The sequence below is a fragment of the Chiloscyllium plagiosum genome, unplaced genomic scaffold (genome assembly GCF_037043375.1).
Source record: "Chiloscyllium plagiosum isolate Xiang-an unplaced genomic scaffold, Cpla_swu_hap1 HiC_scaffold_45, whole genome shotgun sequence".
Lineage (NCBI taxonomy): Eukaryota > Metazoa > Chordata > Chondrichthyes > Orectolobiformes > Hemiscylliidae > Chiloscyllium > Chiloscyllium plagiosum.
Window position 1 is genome coordinate 5,169,978 of NW_028270183.1, and position 19,325 is coordinate 5,189,302.

Consider the following 19,325-nt stretch of genomic DNA (forward strand, 5'->3'; position numbering starts at 1 on the left):
CACTCACATGATTCACTAGGGTAGGTTTTGGGGAACTGGTATGAAATACACAGCAGTGGCTGAGTGAAACTCAGCTTTTCCACAATGTACACAGTGAGATATGCACAAACAGAGCATGGGAGAATGAGTAGGATTTTGTCCAGAATGCACTGTACTGACGTGAGTCATACAAGCCAGATGAAAGTGAATCATTGCCTGTAAATGTGCAGTGCACAGGCACAAATACAGTGTTTAATAGTGAGAGTCCCTGAGGGTGAGGGAACTTTGTTTCCCCCAGCTTTGCCTCCCCCCTTCACGGTGAAGCCATGAAAACATTTGCTCAGGTAAGAAAGCAAATTGCTGATCTTGACCGCTACTGAAGAGGCTGTGTCCTCGCTGATTCTCACAGGCCTTCTGCCTTCCAGAGCTTGAAGCATTTTAGCCAGTCCTTAAGCACAGACCTCATCCCTTAGACAAAACAACCTCCACCCAGTTCCAAAAGGTGGAATACATAAGGCTCCTGCTGTGTTAGCAGCATTCCTTTGCTCAGTCCTTCCAGAATTCCTCTTTCTTTATATAAACGGGACGTCAGCAACATTCCAGACAGCCAGCTCACTTCCTCTCCCCGCCCTCCAGCTCGGGCCAAGGGTGGTTTGTGGGCCTCACTCAGAAACACAAACTCAGGAGAATTGGAGTCCTGTCATTAATTTGTGCTTTTTAAAGATGACGAGTGGAAACCGGGCTAGCATTCGGTTTCAAGTGTAAAAGGAATGGAGAATGTAATCCACCCGTCACCCTCTGGGAGCTTGTGTTCTCTCCCCTCAGATGCCTTCTGGAACACACTCTGATGGATCCCAATTTCAGCCTCAGGAATCCTCAGAGAAACCAAACCGAAACAACTCCCACCAAAACGGGATAGATTCTGGGAGAGGTGTGGTGAAAGATGCAGTTCAGAGTCACATGGTGACAGACTGGAGACCCATCGTCATCCTTCCTGCAGCACCTCCTTTTTCATTATGAATTCACAGGATGTGGGTGTGAGTGACCAGACCCAGCATTTACTGCTCATCCCTCATGTCCCTGAAACGTGACGCAGTGAGCAATCTGCTTAAGGGCAACTTCGAGGCTCTCTGACCATCGCAGAGAGCAGGTCAGAGACAATCCCATTGCTGTGGGTCTGGAGTCATGTGTAGGCCAGACCAGGTAAAGATGGCAGTTTCCTTCCCTGTAGTGCATTATAGAGTTATAGAGATGTACACACAGAAACAGACCCTTCGGTCCAACTCTTCCATGTCAACCAGATATCCCAAATTAATCTAGTCCCATTTGCTAGCACCCGGCCCATATCCCTCCAAACCCTTCCTACTCATATGTCCATCCAGATGCATTTTAAACGTTGTAATTGTACGAGCCTCCACCACTTCCTCTGGCAGCTCATTCCATCCAGACACCACCTTCTGTGAAAAAGTTGCTCCTTATGTCCCTTTTAGATCATCACCTCTCACCTTACACCTATGCTATTTTAGATTCCCCATCCCAGGGGAAAAGATCTTGTCTATTTACCCTTTCCATGCCCCTCATGATTTTATAAACCTCTGTAAAGCCTCCTTCAGCCTCTGACGCTCCAGGGAAAACAGCCCCAGTCTGTTCAGCCTCTCCTTGCAGCTTAAACCTTCCAACCCTGGCAACATCCTTGTAAATCTTCTCTGAACCATTTCAAATTTAACAACATCCTTCCTAAAAGAGGGAGACCAGAATTGCATACAATATTCCAATAGTGGCCTAACCAATGTCCTGTACAGCCGCAAATGAACTTAGTGAAGCAGATTGGATTTTCATGATAAGCAATTATAGTTGTTATGGCTACCATCACTCAGACTAGCTTTCAAATCCACATTAAATCAACTTAATTGAATGTACTCCGGGCACCATGATCATTAGTCTAGGGCTCTGGGATACTCCTGGAAAGGCAGGGACTGGATTGGCTGAGTCACTCTTACAGACTAGTGCCAACACAATGGGCCGAATGGACTTTTTCTGCAACTGCTCTCAATAATTCAATCATTACTCCAGTCACGTAACCATGATACAACTGTAACCCTCTTATGGGGTAAAGCCATAGGGAGCGCCGCACTGTCAGAGGGTCAGCACCGAGGGAGTGCCGTACTGTCAGAGGGTCAGCACCGAGGGAGCGCCGTACCGTCAGATGGTCAGCGCCGCACTGTCAGAGGGTCAGCGTCGAGGGAACGCAGCACTGTCAGAGGGTTCAGCGCCAACGGAGCGCCACACTATCATAGGGTCAGCGCCGAGGGAACGCCGCACTGTCGGAGGGTCAGTGCTGAGGGAGTGCCGCACTGTCAGAGGGTCGGCGCCAAGGGAGCGCCGCACTGTCGGAGGGTCAGCACCGAGGGAATGCCGCACTGTCGGAGGATGAGTGCTGAGGGAACGCCGGACTGTCGGGGGGTCACTGCTGAGGGAACGCCAGACTATTGGGGGGTCAGTGCTGAGGGAGCGCCGCACTGTCGGAGGGTCAGTGCTGAGGGAGCACCACACTGTCGGAGGGTCACTGCTGAGGGAACGCCAGACTGTTGGGGGGTCAGTACTGAGGGAGCGCCACACTGTCAGAGGGTCAGTGCTGAGGGAGCACCACACTGTCGGAGGGTTACTGCTGAGGGAACACTGCACTGTCGGAGGGTCAGTGCTGAGGGAGTGCCGCACTGTCGAGGGGTCACTGCTGAGGGAACGCCGCACTGTCAGAGGGTCAGTGCTGAGGGAGTGCTGCACTGTTGGAGGGAATATGATGTCTTTTATTTGAAATACAAAGATTGCCAAGCAGTTTTTTTTTAAAAAGGACATTACTCCTTGGTTTGACTTTTGGAAAGGATTTTCACCCAATGTCCCAGCATTATACGGTAATGTGTTCTCTCCACAGGAACAGAATTCTCAGTTAATTTATCAGGTTTTGGCTTGGCTGCTGTTGTTGGACATATGACAGTGACTACACTGTACTGTCTGTGAGAAGCTCTACATCAATACAGCTTTGCTCTGTAACACACTCAGTCCACAGGTAATGGCCTAACACTTACACGGCAGAAGGTCAGAGGGCTGTCAGGTCCCAGGACAGTGAAACCAAGGGACTGCCATTTGAGAGTGAATACAGCAAGGAAGGTCATAATTCCCACTATCTCTGTTTTCTGCTTCTCTGTAACGGATCGTGCATTTTCCAGTCCACAGATCACAATAGTCAGGGTTTTCTGTGCAATGCACTGTAGTCCATGCCTGATATCTGCAGGGTAAGATCCCACTAAGTGTGCAAGTGGCTGAGAAGATGCAGAGAGCTGGAGTAAAGGAAAAGTGAGGACTCCCATTGATATGAGTTCCTGGGACAAAGATATTCACAATAAAACGTGGTGCCAATTCTCTAGCAAGATGTTTTTGCCTTAGTAAATATAGAGCAATAGTCAAGGAAGACTGACGTAGCATTTCCTAGATTTCTTGCAACAGGAATAAAAGTCATTCCTGATTGTGTTCAGTTCATTCACTGAACGCTATAAGAACGAAAATTAAACAGAGAGAAAAGAAAAACAAATTTCAGAAAGAAAGCGTTTACTTCCAACTCAAAAAAGAAGTGAATATCCGGCTCTTAACCTCAACTGAAATCCTGGGATTCTCTCTGGAACACGTGAACCGTGGCCCACCCACGGTTCAAGAAGGCAGTTCACCCACTCTCCTTCCCCAGGGCAGGCCAGGAGTAAGCAAGAAATGCTGGGCCCAGCCAGCAACACCCACATCCTGTCAATGAACAAGTAAACAGCAGTGACTCCGTCAGGGGCAGGTTGTCTGCTAAAATTCCACTCTAGAAATGTGAGCCCAGAAATCCACCTTTAATGACGGAGTGAGTGAGTGCTGCACTGCCAAGTACATGCTATCTTTCAGAGTTAAGGGAATCAGCCCTTTTGGGCAGCTGCTTTGCAATAGTTCACTACCACAGTTCCTACACAACAACAGTGACTCCACGTCAAAGCAGAAAGGTGCTTCATCAGCTGTAACTTGCTTTGGGACATCCCAGGTCAGGGCAGATGCTGCAGATACAGAGGGCTGTCTCTCTCTTACACCCAAGCACTGGTTTCCCTTCATTGAAGAGCCATAGCAGTGAAAGCACAGCTGCCCACATGGTCTGCTTTCAGATCCGGCCCTGCCTCATGCAGTATAAGGGAAGCATTAACTGAACAGGAAGTTTGAGGTAACACCCAGCTCGCTGAGGAAGGGTGGGGGGGGGGTGGAACGACTACAGCTGACTTGCCCATAAACTATACACAATCTCCTTCCATTTATTGACAAGCAGCATGTGGAAACTCTGTAATTGATCACAGAATTGTGGAGCCAGCACCTGCAGGGACATTGATGACACAGTTCTTCATTGCTGTCCATGTGTGGATACTAATGATTGCATGGGCCTGACTGACAGAAGCTTGAATTAATAAGGTGCTGATTTTTAAGAGTCAGAGATGTACAGCATGGAAACAGACCCTTCAGTTCAACTCATCCATGCCGACCAGATATCCTAAATTAATCTAGACTCAGTTGCAAGCATTTGGCCCACATCCCTCTAAACCCTTCCTATTTATTTACCCATCCAGATGCCTTTTAAATGTTGCAATTGTACCAGCCTCCACTACTTCCACTGGCAGCTCATTCCATACACGTACCACCCTCTGCCCCTTAGGTCCCTTTTATATCTTTCCCTTCTCACCCTAAACCTATGCCCTCTAGTTCTGGACTCCCCTACCCCAGGGAAAAGACCTTGACCATGCCCCTCATGATATTACACTTCTTAAGTCACCCCTCAGCCTCCAATGCTCAAGGGAAGACAGCCCCGGTCTATTCAGCCTCTCCCTATAGCTCAAACCCTCCAACCCTGGCAACATCCTTGCAAACCTTCTCTGAATGCTTTAAAGTTTAACAACACCTTTCCTATAGCAGGAAGATCAGTATTCTAAAAGTGGCCTAATCAATGTCCTGTACAGTGTAACATGACCTCCCAACTCCTACACTCAATGCACTGACCAATCACCTTCATCACTGTCCTGTCTACCTGTGACTCCACTTTCATGGAACTATGAACCTGTACTCCAAGGTCCCTTTGTCTTAATCCAGTTCAAGTCTTTTTTAACAAAGTAATTAACAATACTGGAACAATGGGGGGTGGAGTGGATTGGACCAGGATTGAGGGGGGAAGTTAGAAAAAGAGAATACAAAAACAGTCCAAAATATAATTCAATACTTGAATAGATTCCCTACAGTGTGGAAACAGACCCTTCGGCCCAACAAGTCACACCGACCCTCCAGAGAGCAACCCACCCAGACCCATTCCACTACATTCATCCCTGAATGATGCACCTAACACTATGGGCAATTTAGCATGGCCAATTCACCTGACCTGCACATCTTTGGACTGTAGAAGGAAAGGAGAAAGTGAGGAGGGAACCCACACAGACACGGGGAATACGTGCAAACTCCACACAGATAGTTGCCCGAGTTGGGAACTGAACCCAGGTCTCTGGCGCTGTGAGCCACTGTGCCACCTTTGTTGGAAGAGTGTAGGGAATTCTAAATGGAACATCAGTGGGGAAGAGGATTTGCCTTGCTTTTTGCCATCAGGATGAATGGACAACATTAGTGGCCTCAATTGGTAGCACTTACCTCTGACTCTCAAAGTTTCAGTTTCAAGTCCAACTTCAGACACAACACTCCATGCTGACTTTCCCAGACTCAGGGAGCGCTGCAACCTCCCACCCTGAGGGGGCGCTGCAATCTCCCACCCTGAGGGTGCACTGCACCGACCCACCCTGAGGGGGCACTGCACCGTCCCACCCTGAGGGGGCGCTGCACCATCCCACCCTGAGGGGGCGCTGCACCGTCCCACCCTGAGGGGGCGCTGCACCATCCCACCCTGAGGGGGCGCTGCACAGTCCCACCCTGAGGGGGCGCTGCACAGTACCACCCTGAGGGGGTGCTGCTCCGTCCCACCCTGAGGGAGTGCTGTACTGTCCCACCCTGAGGGGGCGCTGCACCCTCCCACCCTGAGGGGGTGCTGCACTGACCCACCCGGAGGGGGCGCTACACCCTCCCACCCTGAGGGGCCACGGCACGTTCCCACACCTGAGGGGGCGCTGCTCCATCCCACCCTGAGGGGGCACTGCACCGTCCCACCCTGAGATGGCACTGCACCGACCCACCCTGAGGGGGTGCTGCACCCTCCCACCCTGAGGGGGTGCTGCACCCTCCCACCCTGAGGGGGCGCTGCACCCTCCCACTCTGAGATGGCACTGCACCATTCCACCATGAGGGGGCGCTGCACCATTCCACCATGAGGGGGCGCTGCACCATCCCACCCTGAGGGGGCGCTGCACCCTCCCACTCTGAGGGGGTGCTGCACCCTCCCACCCTGAGGGGGTGCTGCACCCTCCCACCCTGAGGGGGCGCTGCACCCTCCCACCCTGAGGGGGCGCTGCACCGTCCCACCCTGAGGGGGCGCTGCACCATCCCACCCTGAGGGGGCGTTGCACCCTCCCACCCTGAGGGGGCACTGTACCATCCCACCCTGAGGGGGCGCTGCACCCTCCCATCCTGAGAGGTCGTTGCACCGTCCCACCCTGAGGGGGCGCTGCACCGTCCCACCCTGAGGGGGCGTTGCACCATCCCACTCTGAGGGGGCGCTGCACCATCCCACCCTGAGGGGGTGCTGCACCCTCCCACCCTGAGGGGGCGCTGCACCCTCCCACCCTGAGGGGGCGCTGCACCCTCCCACCCTGAGGGGGCGCTGCACCGTCCCACCCTGAGGGGACGTTGCACCGTCCCACCCTGAGGGGGCGCTGCACCCTCCCACCCTGAGGGGGCGCTGCACCCTCCCACCCTGAGGGGGTGCTGCACCATCCCACCCTGAGGGGACGTTGCACCTTCCCACCCTGAGGGGGTACTGCTCCGTCCCACCCTGAGGAGGCGCTGCACCGTCCCACCCTGAGGAGGCGCTGCACCATCCCACCCTGAGGGGGTGCTGCACCATCCCACCCTGAGGGGGCGTTGCACCCTCCCACCCTGAGGAGGCGCTGCTCCGTCCCACCCTGAGGGGGTACTGCTCCGTCCCACCCTGAGGGGGTGCTGCACCATCCCACCCTGAGGGGGCGTTGCACCCTCCCACCCTGAGGAGGCGCTGCACCGTCCCACCCTGAGGGGGCATTGCACTGACCTAACCCGTGTCTTTTGGGGGAAAGATTGCACCAAAACGCCATGTAGCACCATTTTGAAAAACAGAACATAGGGATTATTCCCAGTGACCCCACTAACAGTTACCCCTCTAAATAAAAAGTAAGATCTCTGTTTTCACATTCCTGTTTGACGCAGCTTGCTGTGTACAAATTGGCTACATGTTTCCTGTATTACAGCAATCAGACTTCAAAGTAAAGTTCTTTAGGACCTAGCCCGAAACGTCGATTTTCCTGCTCCCTCGGATGCTGCCTGACCTGCTGTACTTTTCCAGCACCACTCTGATCAGAACTCTGGTTTCCAGCATCTGCAGTCCTCACTTTTCCCAAGTTCTTTAAGATGTCTGGAGGTCATGGAAGGCACTACATGAATGTAAGTTCTGTTTTTTGCTCCGAATCCCTCACACACGTGTTTTTCTCAGTTTTTTACACCAATCTAAGGTTTATTGTTCCAGAATCAGGCCCCATCCATTAACGTAGTCACAGTGCAGGTCTAACCGTTGAGTCATAGTCGTAGAGCTGTGTAGCATGGAAACAGACCCTTCAGTCCAATTTATCCCCGCCAACCAAATGTCCCAATCTAATCCTGTCCCATTTGCCAGCATTTGGCCCATCTTCCTCTAACCCCTTCCTATTCATATACCCATCCAATGTTGTCATTGTACTAGCCTCCACCACTTCCTCTGGCAGCTTGTCCTATATGTGTACCACCCTCTGTGTGAAAGAAGTTACCCCTTAGGTCCCTTTTAAATCTTTCCCCTCTCACCTTAAACCAATGCCCTCTAGTTCTGGACTTCCCCACCCTGGGGTAAGACCTTGTCTATCTGCCCTATTCATGCCCCTCATGATTTTATAAACAGGTTTATAAGGTCACCCCTCAGCCTCCAATGCTCCGGGGAAAACAGCCCCAGTCTATTCAGCCTCTCCCTACAGATCAAACCTTCCAACCCTGGCAACATCCTTGTCAATCTTTTCTGCAACCTCTCAAATTTAACAACACCTTTCCGGTAGAAGGGCAACCAGAATTGTACACTGTGACTACGTTAATGGATGGGGCCTGATTCTGGAACAATAAACCTTAGATTGGCGTACAAAACTGAGAAAAACACTAGTGCCCTGGACAGCCGCAACCTTATATCCCAACCCCTAAACTTAATGCTCTGACCAATGAAGGTAAGTGCCCTAAACACCTTCTTCACCACCCTGTCCACCTGCAGCTCTAGTTTCAAGCAACAGTGCATCTGCTCCCCGGAGGTAAGATTATGCTGACTTAGCTGGAAGCCCCTGAATTGGACATGGGCTCTTACAGAGACCTTTAACAATTATTTAAAATCAAAACCTAGTCACTGACCAATGTACACCACTGACACAGTTCAGTGTAATTTGTCTCAAAGTTATTTTAAACCAGGTTACTCACACGTTTTTCTAATTAGTCTGTTTTAGCTGCTCCAGGTCTCCCCTTTAACTGAACCAAAGATATTTTATAAAAATGGAAAGTGAGAGATGAAATAGTTAACACATGGTCCCATTGCTGGTTCTGTGACTGCTGGGTTTAATCTTCATCTTACCCTGAAGCAGGTGAAAGTGATTTGCTTAATGGGAATGTGGACACTGCAGAGGTTAGTTCACAACCTTGGAGCAGGGGGACTAGAAGCCAGGCTTTCTAGTCTAGGGGTAGGGACATTACCTCCACACCATAGGAGTCCATTCTCCTTCAGACTTCACATTCCCTTTAAGTGAATCAGTTTCACCTGGTTCAGGGTAGGTTAAAGTTTTAAGATTAGATTCCCCTACAGTGTGGAAACAGGCCCTTCGGCCCAACAAATCCATGCCGACCCTCTGAAGAGTAACCCACCCAGATCCATTCCCCTCTGACTAATGCACCTAACACTATGGGCAATTTAGCATGGCCAATTCACCAGACCTGCATATCCTTGGACTGTGGGAGGAAACTGGAGCAAACATGGGGAGAATGTGCAAACTCCACACAGACAGTTGCCTGATGCTGGAATTGAACCTGGGTCCCTGGCACTGTGAGGCAGAAGTGCTAACCACTGAGCCACCATGCCACTTAAAACAAGGTGAACCCTGCAGATAATCCTACTGAGCACAGGATTGAAACTCCACGTGTCTCCTGGTAGAAGAGGGGAAATGAAATAATTCTGCCTTTCCTTCAGCTTGCGGAGAAAGGCCATTCAGCCCATTGTCTCACTCCCTGAGCATCATTCAATTTTGCTCCAGCCTTCCTTGTTCTTTCCCAGAATCCAGCAATTTTGTTCTTCATCAGCTCTTTATCCAGTTTCTTTTGAAGAGCAACTGACTTCCATCGCTCCATTGGGAGGGATTCCAGATCGCATCATCTCACTGTCGATCACAGCTCCAACCTGTTGCCTTCTGTGTGTGTCCTCTCACCAGCTGATGTATCGAGACAGCTGTGTAATTTGGAACAACTATATTAATTTTCCTCTTCCCCTCTGCAGTCCTAAAGAAAGGTCCTTATGCTGCGGTGGCAGTGGTCCCACCTCTGAGACAGGAGGCCATCTGCTCCAGAGGTGTGTCAGAACATATCTGAATGGGTTGGTTCAATGATATCTGCTCCCTAAAGGCACCAGTCCCAGCTTCTCTGAGTACAGTTCTAGGAAACCCAGCAGTGTCTCCAATGACTTAACAATTTGCTTTTGATTGATGGCAGTGTGGAGACCGGGCTGTTTGACCTTGGAGGCAGAACATCAGCTGGAATCATGATGGAGATCTTTCAAATCAACCCGATTCAGACATGATACATGTCTGAAGCAGATGGGACTTTTGAACCTGGCTCTCCTGTCCCAGAGGTAGGGACATTACCATGGCGCCGTGAGAACAGAACCTTGAGGAATAACCTGAGCTAAATTGGCAACGCCTCGGAATCACCATGGTAACAGGGTGCCTACTCCAAAGGAGGGGAGAAATGAGGCAGGTTTGATCAATGTCCACACAGCCACAGTCAGCATTGTAACCAGCATCCCAGCTCGGTCAGGGCAGGAAGCGAGAAGGCCGGGAAGGTGATCCTTAAATGAACTGAAAACAACAAATGCTGGAAATCACAGTGGATCAGGCAGCATCCATGGAGAACGAGCAAGCTAACATTTCGAGTCCCGATGATTCTTCATCAGAGCACACATGAGCTTGCTCTCTCTCCATGGATGCTGCCTGACCCACTGTGATTTCCAGCATTTGTCATTTTCAGTTCCGATTCTATCATCTGCAGTAATTTGCTCCTGCATGATCTTTCAATTTGACTTCATTCTCCATATCAAAGCCAGTTAACTGTCTAGCCCCAGTTTGTCCCTGAAAGCGTGCTGTCTGTGCAATATCGTCTTGAGGCACTACTGTCTATGTGCTAGCAGAGTCCCAGCATTATGACCCAGACACAACACGGGACAGTGATTCTATGTTGAGGTTGGAATATGTGACGTAGCTTGTACCTGCTACTGTTGTGCTATATACTGCAGCAGACCCTTTGTTAAATACCAACTCCTATTGCACGGTGTTAATCTCTTCTGGGGCTGATTTTTCATCAGACACAATCCTAACAATTCGAGAAGGAGGCTGGCACGGAGCAGTTCTGTGACAGCAGTCAGTTGAAGGAGTCTGTGGATCTGGCACAGTGTCAACACTCAATCGATGGCACTGATCCTCGAGGCAATGCAGAGACAGAGACCGCCAGGGAATCGAGAACCAGAGTGTTACCATAACGACAAAGTACCCATTCCCTCTGCAGCTCAGCTGTCAATCAGTCCCCAGCTGGTTTTACCCAGGAGCCTGGGATATACATAAACACACACACACACACACAGAGACAAGCATATACACAACAAACTGAGGCCCTACACAGAGTCAGACAGACAGACAACACGGAAACAGACCCGCCAGTCCAACTCATACGCACTGACCAATCATTCCAGTCTGACCTAGTCCCGTTTGCCAGCACTTGGCCTATATCCCTCTCAACCCTTCTTATTCATATACTCATCCCAGATGCCTTTTAAATGCTGTAATTGTACCAGCCTCCACCACTTCCTCTGGCAGCTCATTCCATACACTCACCCCCCTCTGTGTGAAAAGCTTACCCCTTAGGTCCCTTTAAATATTTCCCCTCTCACCCTAAACATATTCCCTCTAGCTCTGGACTCCACCACCCCAGGAAAAAGACTTTGTCTATTTACCCTATCCATGCCCCTCATGATTTTATAGACCTCTGTAAGGTCACCCCTCAGCCTCCAACGCTCCAGGGAAAACAGCCCCAGCCTGTTCAGCCTCTCCCTGTAGCTCAGATCCTCCAACCCTGGCAACATCCTCGTAAATCTTTTCTGAACCCTTTCAAGTTTCACATCTTTCCGATAGAAAGGAGACCAGAATTGCATGCAATATTCCAACAGTGGCCTAACCAATGTCCAGTACAGCCACAACATGACCTCCCAACTCCTGTACTCAATCATAGAATCCCCACAGTGTGGTAGCAGGCCATTCAGCCTATCAAGTCCACACTGATCCTCTAAAGAGCATCCAACACAGACATATTCTATACCTGTATTAGCCTTTCCCATGGCTAACCCATCTAACCTGCACACTATGGACAATTTAGCATGGCCAATCCACTTAAACTGTACATCTTTGGACATGTTATGACTAATGAAGACAAGCATACCAAATGCCTTCTTCACCAGCCCCTCTACCTGTGACTCCACTTTCAAGGAACCATGCACCTGCACCTCTTTGTTCAGTAACAGTCCCCAGGGCTCTACAAAGAAGTGTATAAGTCCTGCCCTGATTTGCCTTATCAAAATGCAACACCTCACATTTATCTGAATTAAACTCCATCTACCAATCCTTGGCCCATTTAATCGAGAACCTGTTGTACTCTGAAATAATCTTCTTCCCTGACCACCAATTTTGGTGTCATCTGCAAAATTACTAACCATTCCTCCCATTTTCACATCCAAATCATTTATATAAATCATGACAAGTAGTGGACCCAGCACCGATCCATGCAGCACACTGCTCCTCACAGGTCTCAGAGCAAAAAGCAATCCTCTACCACCACCCTCTGTCTCCTACCTTCAAGCCAGTTTTGTATCCAATTGGCTAGCTCTCCTTGGATCGCATCTGATCTAACCTAATAACTGGTGTTCCATGAGGAACTATGTCAAATGCTTTACTAAGGTCCATACAGACAACATCTACTACTCTGCCTTCATCAATATTCTTTGTCATCTCCTCAAAAATACTTAATCAAATTAGTGAGACATGATGTCCCATGCATGAAGCCATGTTAACCATCCCTAATCAGTCCTTTATCTCCAAATACATTTAAATCCTGTCCCTCAGGATCCCATCCAACAACTTACCCAACACTGATGTCAGGCTCACCTGGTCTATAGTTCCCTCTGGCTTTTCCTTACAGCCTTTCTTAAATGACACCACATTAGCCAATTTCCAATCTTCCAACACCAGATACACACACATACATAAGGACAGCTGGACACGCACAGACATGCACACACATAAACAGAACCACACATAGACACAGACACAAGCACATAGATAACATAGACACATGAGCACAGACACACACACAGTTACATACAACCTCATACATACACACACACATGATCATACAGGTCCACACACAGACACCATAAGATATAGGAACAGATATAGGGCATTTGACCCATTGAGCTGAAAATGTGTTGCTGGAAAAGCGCAGCAAGTCAGGCAGCATCCAAGGAGTAGGAGAATCGACGTTTTAGGCATGAGCCCTTCTTCAGGAATGAGGAGAAGGGCCCCTTTGCTTCCCTCCAAGGCCCCAAGGGATCCTTCCATATCCGCCACAAATTTACCTGCACCTCCACACACATCATTTACTGCATCCGCTGCACCCGATGTGGCCTCCTCTATATTGGGGAGACAGGCCGCCTACTTGCAGAACGTTTCAGAGAACACCTCCCTCCCCCTCCCACTACACCAAGGGCATGCAGGTCCTTGGACTCCTCCATCGCCAGACCATAGCAACACGACGGCTGGAGGAAGAGCGCCTCATCTTCCGCCTAGGAACCCTCCAATCACAAGGGATGAACTCAGATTTCTCCAGTTTCCTCATTTCCCCTCCCCCCAACTTGTCTCAGTCCCAATCCTTGAACTCAGCACCACCTTCCTAACCTGCAATCTTCTTCCTGACCTCTCCGCCCCCACCTCCACTCCAGCCTATCACCCTCACCTTAACCTCCTTCTACCTATCACATTTCCAACGCCCCTCCCCCAAGTCCCTCCTCCCTACCTTTTATCTTAGCCTGCTTGGCACACTCTCCTCATTCCTGAAGAAGGGCTTATGCCCGAAACGTCGATTCTCCTGCTCCTTGGATGCTGCCTGACCTGCTGCACTTTTCCAGCAACACATTTTCAGCTCTGATCTCCAGCATCTGCAATCCTCACTTTCTCCTATTTGACCCATTGAGTCTACTATTCGATCACAGCTGATTGTTCCTCAATGTCATTCCCCTACCTTCTCCCCATAATCCTTGATCTCCTTTACTAATCAAGAACCTATCTATTTCTTTCTTATATACATCAGTAACTTGGCCTCCATTTACCTCTGTGTCAAAACACACACACACAGACACACACACACACACACACACACAGAAACACACAGACACACACACACAGACACACACACACAGACACACACACACAAAGATACACACACACGGAGATTATCCTGTCAAATCTGCCAGATTGCTGGGTGTGGACAGGAAGTTTCTGAACAGGCTGGGCAGGTCCTGACAGATTTCCTGCCATCATGAAAATTCACTGTGACTCACTTCACAGCGTGGTGTCTGTTATAAACCTTTACTAAACACAAATATCGATATCTCTCACAAAAAGCAAAATAAATATCTGCATTGATATAGCCCTGTTCACGACCACACTAAGCACGTTACAGCTAATGATGTACTTTTGAAGTGCAGCATCTATTCAGGAAACAGGGCAGCCAATTCTGTGCACAGCAAGATCCCATTAGTAGCGGGGTGTGAATGATCAGGTAATTTGTTTTTGTGACTGAGGGATGTGTACTGGCCAGGATGTCAGGACTAACTGCCCACTGCCCTTCCAAATAGGACCATCGGACTTTTTCACATCCTTTAGAGCAGATGGGGCCCAGTTTAATCTTTCCTCAAGACATCTCTCAGGCCTCACTGTTACCACACCATCCCGTCAGCTCAATTGTGCTGCTCGGGTCCTGAAGTGGGATTTGAACTCAGAGACTGAAAAGTAAAGCTGTTATTAATGTGCCACAACAGACCCACAACTTTATTGGTTTAAATCTCATTGACTTGCTCTGAGGGGGTGAAAGGTTCCTGTTGAAATGTCAGTCTTTGGTTTTTGGTGTCTCTGCTGTCCACGGGGTCAGTGGGGAGACAATGCAGGATAGCCCAGGGGAACCATCCTAACCACCATCCGGCTTGAGTTAAGTAATGCTACAAGAGACTGGTGCCCCAGGGGCCCAGTTTCAGTGGGAGATTCACCTCCCTTCTGTGTTTGTCTTTCTATTTTCGAATCCTTACTGTGAGTGCTGTTTGTGGCTCTGCAGTTCCACATCATCCTAGCGATTGGCCTTCAGTGCTTAGACAGTGACAAGTGTGTGTCTGTTTGTCTGTCTGTGTGTGTGTGTGGGGGGGGAGCTGTGTATGTGTGTGGGGAGGGCGTGGGCTGTATGTGTGTGTGTCAGTGTCTGGGGGGCTGGGGGGGAGGGGTAGTGCTCCAAGCTCTCAGTTGAATCATTGTCTGCTTCAGGATGAAGTCACAACTTGTTTATCCACGTTCCAGCTCTCAACATCATCATCATTGACGGGCCCTAGCAGATGAGGATAACTCTCTCCCACTCTCTGGGTGAGTCTGTAGGGGGCTGTACAGACTGATGCGGTTACCACAGGCTCTGGTACATTTGAGGCAGAAGGTATTGGAAGTGGTCCACATTCTCTAAGGCCACCCTGTGGACCTTGATGATCAGGGGTTTGCTCCATAATTCCGGGCAGAGTTGGTGGAGGGCCTTCACCTTGTGGGTGTTCAGGGTGTGACCCGTGCTCTCATATGACCCTGTAAAGGTGCTGACCCTGGGCGGGAATATGTCCTTTGAGATTGCACACACACACAAACCCCATCCATGTCCTGCTGCTCGATGACACTGGGTTGGGGTGAGTTTGGTTTTTGTTTGAAGGTGGGACTGTGGGGGATTGAATAATTTCCTGCTGGTTCTGGAGGTTAGCCCCACTCCAGTGGGGAGACGTGAAGCATTGCAGTGAGGTAGATCAGGAACAGTGTTGGGGCAATGGCACAGTCGTGTTTGACCCTGGTCCGAACAGGGAATGGGTTGGTGATGGAGCCATTTATCATTGCCATGACTTCCATGTCATCGTGGAGCAGGCGAAGGATGGGGACAAATTTCATGGCGTAGCCAAAGCAGAGAAGGACATTTCATAATGCTTCCCGATTGATGGTGCCAAAGGCCTTTGCAAGGCTGAGGGGGGAGGTTCTTGCCTCTGCATTTCTCCTGCAGCTGTCACATGGTGACAATCATATCCGTTCTGTCCCTCCAAGGTTGGAAGCCACACTGGGATTCCGGGAGGAGTTTCTCAGCCACAGGAAGGAGACAGATGATGAATTTTCCAATGATCAACAGAAGGGAGATTCCTCTGTAGTTACCACAGTTGGACTTGTTCCCTTTTTTTGAAAATGCTCAGGACTGTGGCATCTCAGAGCTCTCCCAGGATGCTCTCCTCCTTCCAGATAAAGCAGAAAAGGGCGTCTAGCTGCACTGGGAGCTCTGTGCCTCTGCACTTCAATACCTCAGCAGGATACTGTCTGCTCCAGCAGCCTGGTTGTTAAGCTGGTGGACAGTCTTCTCTACTTTGTGTAGGACTGAGGTGTTGCTAAACTCATGGCATGTGATGAAGCTCAGACACTCACTGGGTGCAGTCAGACTTCCTCCTATTCCTCTTTCGCTCTGCCTCTTTCTGTCTTCATCAGGCTCCACATAATCAACAGGTACAAGTTTGGAGAGTAATGGAATACTCACTTACTCCTCACAGCTCCAACAAAACTTAAAAAGCTCAACACCATCCAACGACAAAGCAGCCCACTTGATTGGCACCACATCCACAAGCATCCACTCCCTCCACCACTGACGCTCAGTAGCAGCAGTGTGTACTATCTACAAGATGCACTGCAGAAAATCAACCAAGATCCTCACACAACACCTTTAAAACCCACAACCACTTCCATCTCGAAGGACAGAGGCAGCAGATACATGGAAAACCCTATATGCAAAACCCTCTGAGCTACTCGCTATCCTGACTTGGCAATATGTCAGCATTCCTTTAGTGTCACTGGGTCAGAATCCTGGAAAACCCTCTCTAATGTCACTGTCAATGTAATTACACCCCCAGAACCGATAGCTCACCACCATCATCTCAAAGACAACTACGGATAGGGAATAAATGTTTGCCTCATCAGCAACACCCACATCTCACAAAAGAACTTCTTTAAAAAAAAATCCTGCTTCATGACGAACATGTTGATTTCTTACATTGTAACAGTGACTGCATTTCTGAAGTATGTTAACTGACAATGACACACTCCATTACATCCTGGGTCATGAGAGGTGCTATATAAATAGAAATCTTTAATTAAATAGCTGCACGCATATAATGGGAGTCTAGTATTGGAGTATAAAACTTTAGTAACATTACACATGTATGCTTCTTCTTGATTTTATGCCATTTATAGTAACTATTCCCAAAGATTAGAAAAGAAATGTATTTAGCTGCAAACTAGTTTCAACATGTCAATTTATCAGGAACTGAGGCCTTAAAGTCAAAGGCTGCATTAATCATAGTGTGCATCGAAAATATTACATTATAGCATATCACACACAATATGTCTTGTTTTATAGAACAATCCCCCTCCTTCACTGAGCAATGTGACACCAATATTGTTCCCGTTATCGCCTGCCCACTGTTAAACCCACTTTTTGGTTCTGCTTTCACAGTAACTGGGGAGCTTCTGATAAGTAGGTGGTGTACGTGAGCATCAGGAAAACGAATGCCTTCAGCTATTCCACTTAGATAACCCCACTGTTTCTCTAGGCATTCGCGTGAACTGGTCTTACTGCAAAACACGCTCCATCCCTGCACAATGACACTGAATTTTAAAGGTCAATAGAAAGATTAGCAAGTGGATAATCAACTGCAAGAAGTTCTGTGCAAGTGGTTTCAGAGTGGGAATAAACGCCAGACTTGATTATGACACTGTCCTTGAGAATTGTTTGGCACAGTGCCCAGACCAATCTGCTGAGAGTCCACCAGCCAAGGACAGACCTTTGTGAAATCTGTTAGAGCAATACCAGAAATTCCAACAGTCAACAGGGAAACAACATGACATCCTCCTCTGTGTAACTCCTTGTAACGAACCCATTTCACAATAACCACAAAAAGTGGCAGTTGTGAGTTGCCTGACTTGGTGAAGCGAGCTGTTGGATGTCTGTGGATGAATGAATACTGGTTTCAGGGACAGGAAAGGAAGCTGACCAACCAGGACAGCAGCAGCTGTTCGGGCAGTGCTTGTACCAAGTCACTCTCATTAGGCAGTTTCAAGGCTGCATCAACAAAGGTGAAGACCCAATGTACTTTGTGATGTTTGAAAAGATTTAATGAGCTACCATGGTGTTGCCATTTTAGGATGTTGCCTGGTATGGAGGGATGGTCTTATGAGGAAAGGCTGAAGGACCTGAGGCTGTTTTTATTAGAGAGAAGGAGGTTGAGAGGTGACTTAATTGAGACATATAAAATGATCAGAGGGTTAGATAGGGTGGACAGTGAGAGCCTTTTTTTCCTCGGATGGTGATGGCTAGCACAAGGGCATATAGCTTTAAATTGAGGGGTGATAGATGTCAGTGGTAGTTTCTTTACTCTGAGAGTCGTGGGGGTGTGGAACCCACTGCCTGCAACAGTAATAGACTCGCCAACTTTAACGGCATTTAAATGGTCACTAGATAAACATATGGATGAAAATGGAATAGCGTGGGACAGATAGGTTTCAGATTGGTTCCCCAGGTCAATGCAACATCGAGGGTCGAGGGCTCTGCCCTGATTACATTTCCAATTTGATGTAGACTGTGGACAGTTCAGTGACAGTCTATTTTAATCAGTGTGAACCACATTCATTTGGGGGTGTTAGAAATTAGCTATCTGTGTTTTGTAGATTGTATTATTGTTCTAGCACTGTCAAGCTTATTGGTGTTTGTTCAAAGCTGTGGATTCTTGTATCTTTATTGTCTCAGTAAGTTGCCAGGATTTTGCATTCGCCTCCTTGAAAATAAATGTTACTGCCCATAGCCAGAACCTAATATGCATTTGGCAGCCTGGCTGGGATTGTAACATATTACATGCCAACCATTAACCTATTAACCATTCTAACCATCAACACCACAGTGTAACCCACTTTCACAATTATGCTCCAACCCTCACCATTACACTCCAACTAGCACCATTACATAGAACCCTATGGTGTGAAAGCAGGCCATTTGGCCCATTGAATCTGCATCAACCCTCTGAAAACCATTCCAACCAGACTAACCTATCCCTATTCCCATAACCCTGCACTTCTGTGGCCAATCCACCCTAACCTGTACATCCCTAGACACTTTGGGCAATTTCCCATGGCCAATCCACTTCACCTGTGCATCTTTGGACTGCGGAATGAAACCAGAGCACCAAGTGGGAACCCATGCAGACTCGGGGAGAATGTGCAACCTACACAGTCGCCTGAGATGAATTAATAAGAGGAATGGCAGGATGCATGATTAGAGTGGGAGATGGGTAGGAAAAGGCTGATTTGTAACATAAACATGAGCAAGGACCTGTTAGGCCAATGGCCTGTGCAGTGATGGAATCATGTACAAATTATTGTCACACCACACCGGTCAGACTGAGACCTGCTGCAGCACTCCAAAACCCTGGAAACTCCAACAATTGAACAAAGTTA

At 48.7% G+C, this 19,325-nt stretch overlaps 1 long non-coding RNA gene across 1 annotated transcript; it reads left to right on the top strand.

Moving 5' to 3' along the window:
• Positions 1-206: 206 nt before the first annotated feature.
• LOC122552457 (uncharacterized) lies at positions 207-10,759 on the top strand. Its single transcript, XR_006312407.2, has 3 exons — positions 207-323; positions 7,425-7,617; positions 9,937-10,759. It is a non-coding gene; the product is annotated as an uncharacterized LOC122552457 (long non-coding RNA).
• The last annotated feature ends 8,566 nt before the right edge of the window (positions 10,760-19,325 follow it).